Below are 13,870 nucleotides of genomic sequence, written 5' to 3'. Positions count from 1 at the left end.
CTTTTTTTCTTTTTTTTTTTTTGTAAGCACTGCCTTTGTGGAGCGATAACATGTACTAACAAGGTTTCCTTTCGCATCTTTAATGAGTAATGACATGGCAATAATTATGTGGAATGTGTGTCGAATTAATAAAATTTTATTATGCTTGATTATTCTTTGCAAGCTTATCTTAAATAATACCTATACAAAATCATTAAGGTTTGATATTTATAAGTTTCCAAACCAATAACTAGTTGTCAATTGGGAATATTTCTATCTTGGCTAATTATTGTTGAGTTTTTCAAAAACTAGTTACTAGTCTAAAAAAGTACTCTAAAAGGTACCCTAAAAAGTAGTCTAAAAGATACTCAAAAAAGTAGTCTAATTTTTTTTAAATATTTAAAAAATATTCCAAAATATACTCTAAAAACTCTGCTACAGTAAAATTTTTCAAAATCACCCCAAAAAACAGCTAATCCAAACAATAAGTGTTTGGATTATAAAAAATTACACTTTATTTACACCTTATTTACACACACTGACTTGCTTGCATCATCAATATATTTTTCAATCATTTTTTTATCTCACATACATCATATCAAAAAAGTATTACAGTACTTTTTTCACAAAATTATCTCAAATCATTTACAATCCAAACACACTCAATTTAAAACTGAAATCTGAATCCATTAAATTATTGAATTATTAAGTATTAAATTTAATACATTTAAATGTATATCACATTCAGTGATAAGTGAGTAGCTTATTACTTGTTTTTTAGAGCAAGTTTTCATTACGAAATTCAGTGTCATTTAATTAATTCAAATGTTTAATTTTTTGTTATCAAACACGTCTGAACTTGTTACGATCTAAATCCATCAAATTTAAGTACTAAATGAAATTATCAAACAAGGGCCTGAGTAGATTCTAGAGCTAATCATTGTTACTTTCTGCCGAGGACCGTATAGAAAAGTAGGACAACGTGTAAAATTAACTAATGACTAAAGATATACTACTCTATGCGTGTAGAATTAACTACTCTTTAACCCTTTATTTTATATATACAATTCGGAAATGAATCATACAACCTGTGAATTCTACTCGAATTAAAGATGCTTGCGGGGTCTACGTCAATTTTTACAAGAAGAAGAAGGTGGGATGGTAGAGGAATTAACTCCTCTGTGTTTTAACCTCTTTCTCGTCATTTACATTTTGGTAAATGATTTAAAATGGCATTCTAAAGCTTCATTACAAGTACGATGAAACTTTTATCTTTCTTTCTTTTTTTTTTGTTGTCCCTTCTAACTATTATGTCTTCGCTATTACTACTTACAGAAACTACGTAGTACAGTAGTAGGTTTCTCTTGGAACCGCACAGTTATCTTACGTTTGATAAATAATAATAATAATAATTAATTAGGCAAGAAAAGAATGATTAGTACCACATTGGAAAAGGCGGCAGCCTCGTCGTAGACCAGTGTCTTTCCAGATAATCGTACCCTTTGGAGTCCGATGCGGAACGATCTTAGAAGTTCATTATGCCATAGGCCCACGATTGCATTGCGGTGTTTCCGTCCGCATTTCCTCGTGGCCCACAATTTCCAAATCAATTAATCATCCAAAGAAAACTCTCTGCCGTTCACCCCAGGGAGCGTTGTCAATTGGATTTGGGAGCTGATTTCTGCTGGTATCAAAATTTCATCTTAGAGTTTAACCTTAACTCTGCAAGGGCCCTCCAAAGGGTGGTTCATTTCCACTCACAAAGCCTTACGGGCTTCATTTGGCCTTAGCCCAAGCTTACTTTTTTTTTCCCCCTTTCTTTAGTTTCTTTAGTTGACTTGCTACCCACTAAATCTAATTTATTAGCGACTAAATTAGTTACTCTTAAATTACCCACTACAACTAATAAATTTATACATTCAACTTTCTATATTATAATTGACACTAAATATGTAAAGAATGTAACCCCTAAAGTACAAGTTCATCACACTTTAGTTCTTAATCTAATCAATCACCTACTAAATGAGTTACTTGTAATTTATCCACTCATGAAGATGACTTTTACAGATATCTTTCGCATTATTATTACGTGTAGCTTCATAACTAATAGAAATAATTCAAGTATGGCATCAAGTTGCTAACTATACAAGCATATTGTGTGATGTATGCGCATCAATGCAGTTGAAACAAGTACTTATTTGTTTGGATTGGGTTTTATTTCCCCAAATTTATTTACTTACATCATCATTACAATTTCCAATACACCTTTTTACCTTCCCAATTACCTTTTTATCTCACATACATCACATCACAAAAAGTGCTACAGTAAAAATATCTCTAATAATTCACAATCCAAAGTAGTATGCGAGTTTTTGCAGACAAAATTTTTTGACATATTTTTAAATTATTTTTTTATTTTATATATATTATCTCGCTATAGTATATATTTTTTGATAAAAAAAAATTCTAAATATTTACAATCCAAATGAGTCTTTATTCACAATAAAACACCTTTTTTTTTATTTTTTGAAATACAATAATAAAGGAGCTCACCTCTTATCTTATCACCATTCTTTTACACCTTTTCGGAATAAACTGGCAGGCTGTTTCTCACGTGTGTCCTTATTCGCTTTTGATGAGAGCAGGCGGAAGCTGAACGTATTTATATCCCCATTAATGCAATTAACATCATCAAATGTCAAAATCTAAACCGGCGGAGCCATGTTTGATGTTTCAGCTCAGCATTAACAGCTAGTAATAGCGTATCATCAATAGTTCAATATCTAATCAATTTTCTCAAGTTTAATTATTTCCATCTGTCAACTCAACCCCCCAATAATAATAATCGCATACTACTCTACTGGACTACCACTACTACTAGTAGTAGAAAGTGCAGACCTTTTCCTTCAATTCTCAAAATTTAAACACATCAATCAATCAAACCCCATATATCATGCAAAAATGCAATGATTACTTTGACAGCATGAACGTCGTCGAAGCGCAGCCCCATCCTCAAGTTATATCCATGTTTCCAGCCTCACAAGCTTTTGGCCTTCCAATCCATTGCCGAGGGGAGCTTTTCTTTCTTGTCAAAGGCCAACTGACCAAATTGTCGAATACCAATTCAATGAACAGGCGGCAAGTTGCAACCCTTTCCCTCCCCAATTTTTCCCAAATATTAAGCCATAGATCACTAGCGTGAAGTATGCTGCTAGGCCTTACTAGAAAATTGACGGGAAAAATAACAAAAGTTCTTGTTTGAATTGCTATTTTTTGAATTTTTTTAATATAAAATTATATTATAATAATTTGATATATGTAGATCACTGTGAACCTCCCTAGACATCGACTGTGGATCCACTAGATTGCTTTGATGAACTGATAACTCTCCAAGGTTAAAAGCTTCTAAGTTGTAGCTGAATGCGACTTCGACGGGAGGACAAGATTTATTGATATAATAGGCTCCCCTTGACACACTAGGGTTTGACATCATCGAACTATCTTGGATTAGAAAGTCAGCCTATGAACCCTACCCTCTATCTCTTTCTCTCCCCTCCCACCATGATAAATACCTCCTATTTTGCTCTTCCAAGGGTATGCATTCACTCTTATACTCACCCCACTTAGGAATAATATTGAGCATAGAGCGATACTGAGAGGAAAGCGTCACTCCGAATTCTCTTATTTGTTTCACAAGTAGAGTGATCCAGAGCCCACATCGGCCCCTCACTCGGTATCTTGGATTTTCCTTGCACATGAGATAAAAAATAATTTAAAAATATGATTACAAAAAATATAGAGATATTTCTTTGAAAACCTTCAATCCAAACAAGGCCTAAGATTCTTAACAACCTACAAAAATTAAATAAAATAGAGATGCACCAAATTTAGGTGATTCGATGAATGATACACGTCCACGAGTGGAGGAGTAGTAAATTTATGATGACAAAAAAAGTACAAAAAGAAAAAGCACAAAACCCTAGAAAAGCATTCTTGCACCTTAGAGCATTAAATATTGAATAAAGTGTTTTTAAATCTAAAAGTACCAAACACTAAAAACAGAAGAGAATCCAAAATAATACAAAAGACTTAACGGCCAAAAAACTCAAACTCTTTTAATTTGGTACTTAAACCAAAATCTATCTTATATTAGTCATGGAGCCCCCCAAAAACTCTCTTAGATTGGTACATTAACGCACTTAAACTCGTTCAAATTCAACATATTTACAACTAACAAAAAGAGATTTTTTTTGTTGTAAAACTATAGAATATAAAGATAAACTTAACAAATCTCAACGTTAAATCCAATATCCACAAATAACAAATACATTCCACTTTCTCCATAAAAGTTTCACAAATCCCAACGTGCCTAGATTGCAAAAGGTTTAATGGATTCTAATAGGTCAAAAAGTAACTAGAGTTTCAATGGATTTGAGTCAAAACTTGCAAATGGGCTAAATTCACGACATTTTTAATAAGTCCCAACAAGTCAAAACTCATGAGAGATTTAGATCCCTATGGGCTAAAAGCATGAATATTGATCATGTTACATTTTCTCCGCAAAACTCTCAACAAGTTCCAACAGACCAAAGCTCAAAAATATCTAAGTGAGCTCTAGTGGATTTTTTTTTCTCCACTTTTTTGTAGCGCTAGATCAATATCCTGAAATTGATAGTTTACTCTAATATCAGTTTGCTAAGTTTGATACCACAAAATTGACGAAATAATAAGGTTCTTGACAATTCACAAAAGATCAAATAACTCATTAACGAACTCTCTTGTTTTGGTGTTTAACCCAAAATCCCTCTCACTCACTCTCCTACTTTGATACTTAACCCAAAAGCCCTCTTATATTAGGATATAAAGCCACCCAAAACATATTGAACTGGTGTGTCGACACGTTTAAATTCATTTTTAAATACAACATGTTTATGACTGTCAAGTAGTACTTCAAAATGTTTAACATACAAAGCGCAGGTTGATCAATAGTCTTCGTCATTTTCGGAATGAACTGCTTGTCTCCAGTCATACTAAGGTTGTGTTTGGATTGCATTTTTCTTGATTTTTCATGAAAAAATTACTGTAGCGATTTGATGTATGTGAGGAAAAAAGATAATAGGAAAATATGATCACGAAAAATGATGTAATTTTTCGACGGAAACCGGCAATCCAAACAAGGCCTTTCTTCAACTACGTACCGAATTTAGCCTCACTTTCCACAGCAAATTTTGTTGTATATTCAAATGAAACCTTTAAACAATTGGCTAATCACTCATGATAGTCGACTATGCAATTATAAATTCAACCCTCCTTTTTTTTTTTTTTCTCCTGCCACGATTAGACTTGAATTTCAAATTTTAAAAGTGGGACAAATATTTTTCTTTTCAGTTGATCAAAATTCCATTGATCTAACAAAATTTTAAACCATTCTGAGCTAAGATAATCGTTCTGAAATATTTTCACGAATACCTAAATATCCCATAAGTTCTCGTTTATATACTACTATATCTTTAATAGCAGAGATGTACCGTCTTTGATACGGGGTGACTTTGAAAGTTGGTGGCATAGACTTGTCAAGTCCGTTTAAATTTGTTTTTCTGCTCTTCAGCTTATAATCTTTTGTAAAGGATGGATTCTTAAAGATCCTAAGTTGAAGTTTTGTAAACAAGCCAGTCTACTTAATCGCGGTTCCTGAGTACACGACACAAAAGCTCTTCTCCTAAAGTCATAATTCATCAGTACGCTAAGATACACTAATGATTGCGAATCTATAATTAATTTGCGACAATTTGATGTTAAACGTAATATGTTTTGTTGATTTTTTCGGGTTAAAATGAAGTTTTCTTCTATTTCTTATACGTGTGACGTATGGATGATGTAATTATTATCATTAGTGGTTGCTTGAGTGCTGTTTTATCTATTAATATGTTTTAGTGCTGTTTTATTAATAAAAATGATCTGTTTATAAAAAAAATAGTGAGTGTCTTTGGATAGAGTATTATTTGAAATAATTACGGTTGTATATTTTGTGATGTTATGCACGTGCGATAAAAAAATAGTTATGAATATTAAAAGGTGAATTGAGAAATGTGCTTATGATGCAAACAAAATATTATTTGGGATAATTTAGCAATCCAAACACACTCAGTGAATCTATTATCTATTTAGCCCCTAAATTACTACTCATTTTACAAGGTCAAAATTGGGGAAATCGCCAGACAAAAACGTAGTGTAGAAAGATAGTACTACTTTTGAAGATTAGGCATAAAGCCTCTTGCTTTTGCTTTTTCATCTTTTTTGGGCATGAAAATGGATAGTTCTAGTCGCATGAACAATGAAGATGTTGTAGAAAATGGCATCGACAGTGCCCACTTGTACCAAAAGTCCGTAAATGTGTACTTAAAAGCCCAAATTTACAGTTTTTTTTTAATAGGTAAAATTATCAAGTCTGTAAACGTGTACTTATTTTTGTGATGGTGAGTAAATCACCTAACGAATTGTGATTTACTTTTGATATTATCAAGTTCTACATTATAACATTATAATATAAATAAAACTAGTTTCGTACTAGAAAAACACTTGTAGCCACAATGGTGGAACCTCTTCCCTTATTGCTAGTGAATCACCGGCCACATTCCACGGAAATAGGGCAGAAACGGTTGTCAGAGACAATCGTTCATAGCAGTTGACGGTCATGATTTGGCCAAAAAATTTTGTGCGATTTAGATCACATCTTGTAACTCGATTTTCATACTGTGTGTGGGATCCACAAAAATTTATTCTTGAGTTACGTCGTATGCAAAGAAAATTATACTTTGTGTAATCAAAGTCACAATCGACAGAAACGGTTTGTGCCCCTTGTCCCACATTCCACCATTAGCTGCTCTACAGTAGTCAGTACAAATTGTCAGCAGTGCAGAAATTCTCTAATAGTGTAGTAGTAGTAGATAAAGCAGCCGGTAGTTTTTCTATAGTCCACTGTATATGCAAGTGGGAACGGCGAACCCTTTTTAAGAAAAAAGAGGTTTTAAAAATGATTAAGAAGGATACGATAAGGAGGGCTGGACCTGCTCCAAAAGATAATATGAGGCAGAGTTAAACTGAATTTAGTTGAAAAGAAAAATGGGCCTATAACGAGAACTAAAGAACACATCATAAATGTCACATCTTATTATAGAAATTTGTCAACGTGATCATTTTGGTAACTCAACTTTTTATCTGCATTGAAAAAGTCATCTCAAGAAAGAAAACAAGAGGTTTATCTACGTCACATCAATTTTTTTACTCTTTTTTTTTTTGTTATAGCTATTCATATGTTGGTTAGGTAAACCTTAGTCCGGTGATTACAATTGTAACTCAAAAAATTTTAAAAATGCTGAATTCAAGTTCTCATTTTTTACTTTTAAAATCTCACTTTTTTTTTGTTATAGTGAAAAAAATAACGAAATATTGTGAATGAATAATTGTGTTTTTTTAAGAATTAATTTTTTTTATATATTGATGGTATATATAGTAATGGATTTGTTTGGATAGAATATTATTTGAAATAATTATTGTAATATTTTTTGTGATGTAATGCATACAAGATAAAAACGAGATTGAAAATATAAAAAGATGTATTAAAAAATATATTTATGATACATGCAAAATACTATTTGGGATAATTTGCTATCCAAACACTCTCATTATCACCATTGAATACATAACAACTCATCTAAATTTAAAATTCAAAATCAAATTTTGTTCATGTATATGTGATAATATATGTACTGTTGGTGTATTATTGTGCATTTCTTCTTGAAACTGTAAACAAAAATTGAAGACCAGAACACCACAAAGTGGCGTGATGGTCCATATAGAGTACTATGTAGGGTGCATATGGAGTACTTGTCGCGTCATACATGTCACATGTTGTACTGGTATACATTATCGTAAAAATCAAAGAATAGAGTGGAGGCGCCCCCCAGGGAATGATGCACACGTGAGCTGCGACGAGTACGATAAAAAGGGCAGAGAATCATCTTTAGGTGCCGAGACTAAATAGATGAGAGGTACGTCACCCATTAATGAGGAACCTCCTGTGAGGTTTTTTCTGATATAATGTATTGCACTTCTAAAATTTTTGAAGTACCACTTGTCTCCCATTAATAATTACAAAATAATTATATTAATCCTCACATAATATATAATTCACCTATCAAATAAATCGAGATAAAATATAAAAATAAATTACCCCTGTTTGGATTGTAAGTTATTTGGGATTATTTGGAATATTTTTACTGTAGCACTTTTTGTGATGTGATGTATGTGAGATAAAAAGATATTGGGAAGATAAAAATGTGTATTGGAAATTGTAAAGATGATGTAAGCAAATAAAATTGAGAAAATATAAAGCAATCCAAACAAGGGTTTTTGAATATTCTTGGGAAAAATTCTTCTCCGTCTCTTTTCTTCAATATTCTGTCTTACTCATATTTTTGTTTTTGAATGACTATAAAATTTTTATTTATAAATTATAGTAAATTAGATATTATTTATCTTTTTGTATGATTGTGATGGAGTGATTTATAATTTCTTTATTTATTTTGAATTAATTTTTATAATGATTTAATACAACATAAAAGTTTCAGCCACTGGTTGAGAAGGGATTGGGGAAAAAAGTAAGGTTAATAAAAAATTAATTTTGAGCATATAGAGTTGAATTGATGCTAGTGTATTTCTGTACAAATATCTCATTTGTTTTCAAAATTTATATTTTTATGAATTAAAACTTTATGATGTATTGATACTACTAAAAATTATTTTTTAGGTGATGATTTTTGTTGAAATAACCAAAGTCCACTAGGAGTATTTTTATTTAGCAAACTAAGCAAAAGGATATTTTTGAATTTTTTAACCATTTGTTACATAAATAATAAATTGAGGTAAATAATATTTTTAAAACTTTAAGAAATATTGAGTGATATTAAGAAAAATCTCATAAGAGGTTTCTGGTATTATCCTTATATATGCGTATGTGTATTCCTTGATGCTAGATTAATTTCTTCCCATTGATTGGGTCAAAAGTGCAGGGAAGTCGATTACAAGGTAAATTCTCTTTTGCTTCCTAATCAACAAAAACAAAGGACAATGCTAGTAAACGTTAATTTTGAATATATTTCAATCTGAATATGAAAGTTTGGACTCTTTTTTCTGATTTTTCAACATATGAAGTCAGCCAGCCCCTTACTAGTAAATCTCGCTACATTGCAAATTGACGAATTTCAATGGTAGATACGTCTTATACGCTGCTTAATTACATCCACTAAATTAGCTAATGCTTTTAACCCCAATTTCAACCGGTACTAGTTTAATCTTTTATCAACGCCAAGATTCATTGGTACAAAAATACAAGGTGCATGTTTGGATACACAAATTATTTTAATTTTTTTATTTATGTTATAAATATATTTTTTATTATTTTTTATCTCACATAAATCATATCATAAAAAGTATTACAATAATTATTTCAAATAATCTCTATCCGAACGCTTCCATTGGTTTCCATAACTAAGGTTCCGTTTGGCAAGCAAGTTTTTTTGATATTTGTCTAAAACTTTGGGCTTGTTTGGCACCCTAGTTTTTTACCAAATTTTTTAGCTACTAGTTTTTTAACAACTTTTGCTACAGGAACCCAAAAAAACTTCCCAAAGTTTTTTATCTACACACTTAAAATATCAAAAACACAACAAAAAAAAATTCCCTTCCCCTTTTCTTCTTCTTTCTCCCCCATCACCACCTCCGTCGCCGGCTCCGGCGCCGGTGCGGGTCTTCTTTTTTTTTCCCTCTCCCCCTCTTCTTCCCCTGCCATCCTCCCATCTTGTCTTTTTTTTTTCTTTCTGCGTTTCCCCCATTTTCCCCCCACCTCTCTGTGAAAAAACATAAAGAAAAGAAAAATGGTGAGAAGCGGGAAGGGAAACAGGTGAGACGGGCAGAGGTGGTGGCAGGAGGAGAGGGAAGGCGAGGCAGAGGGGGAAAGGGGAGGCGGGGTGGCAGGGGGAAGGAGGTGGCGGGGCAGAGGGGAAATGCGAGGCAGAGGGGTGGCTGCTGGGGGTGGCGGAGGTAACGGGGAAGAAGAAGAAAAAGAAAAGAAAAAGGAAAGAAAGAAAAAGAAAAAAAAAAAGAAAGAGAAAGAGAAAAAGAAAGAAAAAAAAGAAAAGGAAAAAAAGTTTTTCACCTTACAAAAATTTATACAAAATTTTTTCAAAAACTTCTACAGTGCACTACAGTAAAGTTTTAGACAAACTCCCAAAAAACTCAGGTTCCAAACAGGCCCTTTACTGTAGTTTATTGTAGAAGCTTTTTTAAAAAATTTTGAAATATGTTTTTTTTTTATATTTTGAAGTGTATAGTTTAAAAATTTTGAGAAATTTTTTTAAGTTACTGTCACTAAAGTTTTTTAAAAACTTGTAGCTGACAAACTTGGCAAAAAACTTGTCTGTCGAACAAGGCATAAAGACGGGAAAAAAATTTGCTTGGGCTAAGTCCCAATTATGCCCGCAACCCTTTGTAAGCCGAAAATGAACCTTAAGATATTGGGTCGAATGTAAAAGTATGTTTTGCTTGAACTATTGCGTGAGGAGTATTTCAATGTTTACTGTGGTTAAGGAAATAAAATAATAATTAACTTTTTATGCATTGACAGTGCAGTGATTTTTTACATTAACAACTTTGAATGTATATCATATGTACATTATTTGAATTTTAAATTTGAATTCATGTTATGTGGTATAATCTAACCGTTTGTTTGGATTGCCTTTTTTTATTTTTGTAAAAAAATTATTATAGTTATTTGATACATGTGAGATTAAAATAATATTGAAAAAATGTGTTCACAAAAAATATAGGCTCCGTTTGGATTAGCTGTTTTTGGGGATGTTTTTCAAAAACAGCACTGTAGCATTTCGTTTTTGAAATACAAATCCGTTTGGATTAGTTGTTTTTTAGGTTGTTTTTCAAAAACTATATGAAAAACTTTTACTGTAGATGTTTTTTGGATTATTTTTAGAGGTATTTTTAAAACATATTTTTGGGTATTTTTATAATTTTATTTTTACATACATTTATGCATTTATAATACATTTATAAATATTTATAAATAAATATATTTATATATTCGCTAAAAAATACATAAATGTATTATAAACGTATTATATTATATATAATACATAATATAAATATATTTATAAATGTATAAGTGTATATTATTATAAATGTATAAATTATAAATGAATATTATATAAATGTATAAATGTATAAATTATAAATTTTATATTTTTATATAAATATACATTTATGGATTTATAATACATTAATAAATATTTATAAATAAATATATTTATATAAAAATATATTATAAATTTATTATATTATATATAATACATAATATAAATATACTTAAAAATGTATAACTGTATATTATTGTAAATTTATAAATTATAAATGAATATTACATAAATGTATAAATGTATAAATTATATATTATATATTATATATTTTTATATAAATATACATTTATAAATATTTATAAATAAATACATTTATGTATTTATATATAAATATATAAATGTATTATATTACATATAATACATATTATAAATATATTTATAAATGTAAAAGTGTATATTATTATAAATGTATAAATTACAAATGAATATTATATAAATGTATAAATTATAATTTTATTAATATATATTAATATTATGTATAAATGTATTAATATAATTAATATAAATGTACAAATGTATTAATATTATGTATAAATGTAAAATTAATATTATGTATATTAATATAAATGTATTATAAATGCATTATATTATGTATAATACATAATATAAATGTATATTATAAATATACATTAATATATATATTATGTATAAATGTACATTCATATAAATGTAAAATATATATTATATTATATATAATTTATATAATATATAATATTCATATAAATATAAATATATTATAAATATGTAAAAATATTTTTTAAGTAAAATAAAATATTTATAATATGTAAAAATAAATATATAAATATTTAATATATATATAATATACATTAATATTAATTATAAATATTATAATATTATAAATATGGTGTTTATATAATATTTCAATTTGTAATATTTATTGTATATTTCATTATATAAATATTCATATAATATATAATATATAATTTTCAATTTGTATAATATACATAATATTGTATATATATAATATAATATATTATACATAATATACATTATTACATTATTACATATTATGTATATTATATATTATACCTATCATTATTAGACATTATTATACACAATAATGTACATAATAATATTATACATTAATAATGTATTTATTATAATATAATGCACATAATATATTATTTATAAATATTTACACATTTATGTATACAATATTACATATTATGTATATTATATTATGTATATTATAATATATTATGTATAATATTATTGTATATAAATATTTATATAATATATAATATATATAATTTTCAATTTGTATATTTCAATTTATATTAATATAATATACATAATTGAAATATACATATGTAGTTGTTTTTGATATAATGTTTGGATATGGTGTTTTTTGAGTTGTTTTAGAAATACACATTTACTGTAGCATTTGGGATGTGAAAAACAATTTTTCAAAAATAGCCCAAAAAACTAGGATCCAAACACACCCACTAATAATTTTTCTTTAAAAAATTGCTTTCCAAATAAATAAACATAAAGGATCTTAATTCTTGTATTAGGGTCAGTCCAGTGACTAGGAGAGAATGATTAGAATCTTTTCTGCTGTTGAGCATGTGGTTCACATCCTATGCCTACCAGTAAAAAATGAGACAGGTGTGAGAAAGGATGTAAAGGTTGAAAAAAAAAAAACTCATACAAGCTTAAGTCTTTTACCCCCCTTTATTTATACAAGCTTACCATAAATTCATAGTTTTGTGTTTGCGGACGAGTTACAAGCTTAAAGTATAAATTTTCAAATCAATAAATGGCGCATCCTCATTCTAATTTCTCAAGGCTAGGAATCAATGCTGTAATTAATCTGTTCACGTGTTAGAAATAAATTATATCAAAATCAAGTTGTAGATGTGTGATTTTTCTAGATTATTTGGGATAACTTTTTTTTAAATGTTATAGTATATATTTAATATGATATATGTGAAATAAAAAAATTATTAAAAAATATGTTTATGAAGTAGATAATTTTGTGCAAATAGTAAACTATTCAAACAAACCCATGGTTTTAGGGAGTTTATTGCCAAAATAACTTTTCTTCCAAAACATATACCCAAAGTAACCTATTTTTATAATTTAATACCTTTATAATCCTTTTTTTGCCACTTAGGCAGCATATGTGTCAGGATGGAGATAAAAACACATTTCATTTCTCTTTTCCATCTAATATCTTCTCCAATTTTCTGTCTAAATCTTCTTGCATTTTTTTGTTTCATTATCTTTCCCTTGTCAAACATATATTTGAGATATTTTTACTGTAGCATTTTTTTTTTGATATGATGTATGTGAGATAAAAAGGTGATTAAAAAATGTGTTGATGATACAAGCAAGTCAGTGTGTGTAAATAAGGTGTAAATAAAGTGAAATAATCTTCAATCCAAACACACTCGTAATTCTAAGAAGTCAATATTTATATTAACAGCATCTAAAAAATATGCTTCTCGAGTTGATAATTTTAAGGCAAATGAAAATTATTCTCGTGTCTTTTTAAGGAGTAGGAATGATAACATAAATAAATATGATAGTCTTGAAGTTTTTTAATTGCTTACAATTGTTGTTGAAATTTTTGTTGCAACTTTTGTATTTTTAAAATTTAT

The sequence above is a fragment of the Coffea arabica genome, chromosome 6e (assembly GCF_036785885.1).
Source record: "Coffea arabica cultivar ET-39 chromosome 6e, Coffea Arabica ET-39 HiFi, whole genome shotgun sequence".
Taxonomy (NCBI): Eukaryota; Viridiplantae; Streptophyta; class Magnoliopsida; order Gentianales; family Rubiaceae; genus Coffea; species Coffea arabica.
The sequence above is the reverse complement of the archived record's forward strand: the minus strand, read 5'-3'. Positions refer to the sequence as shown.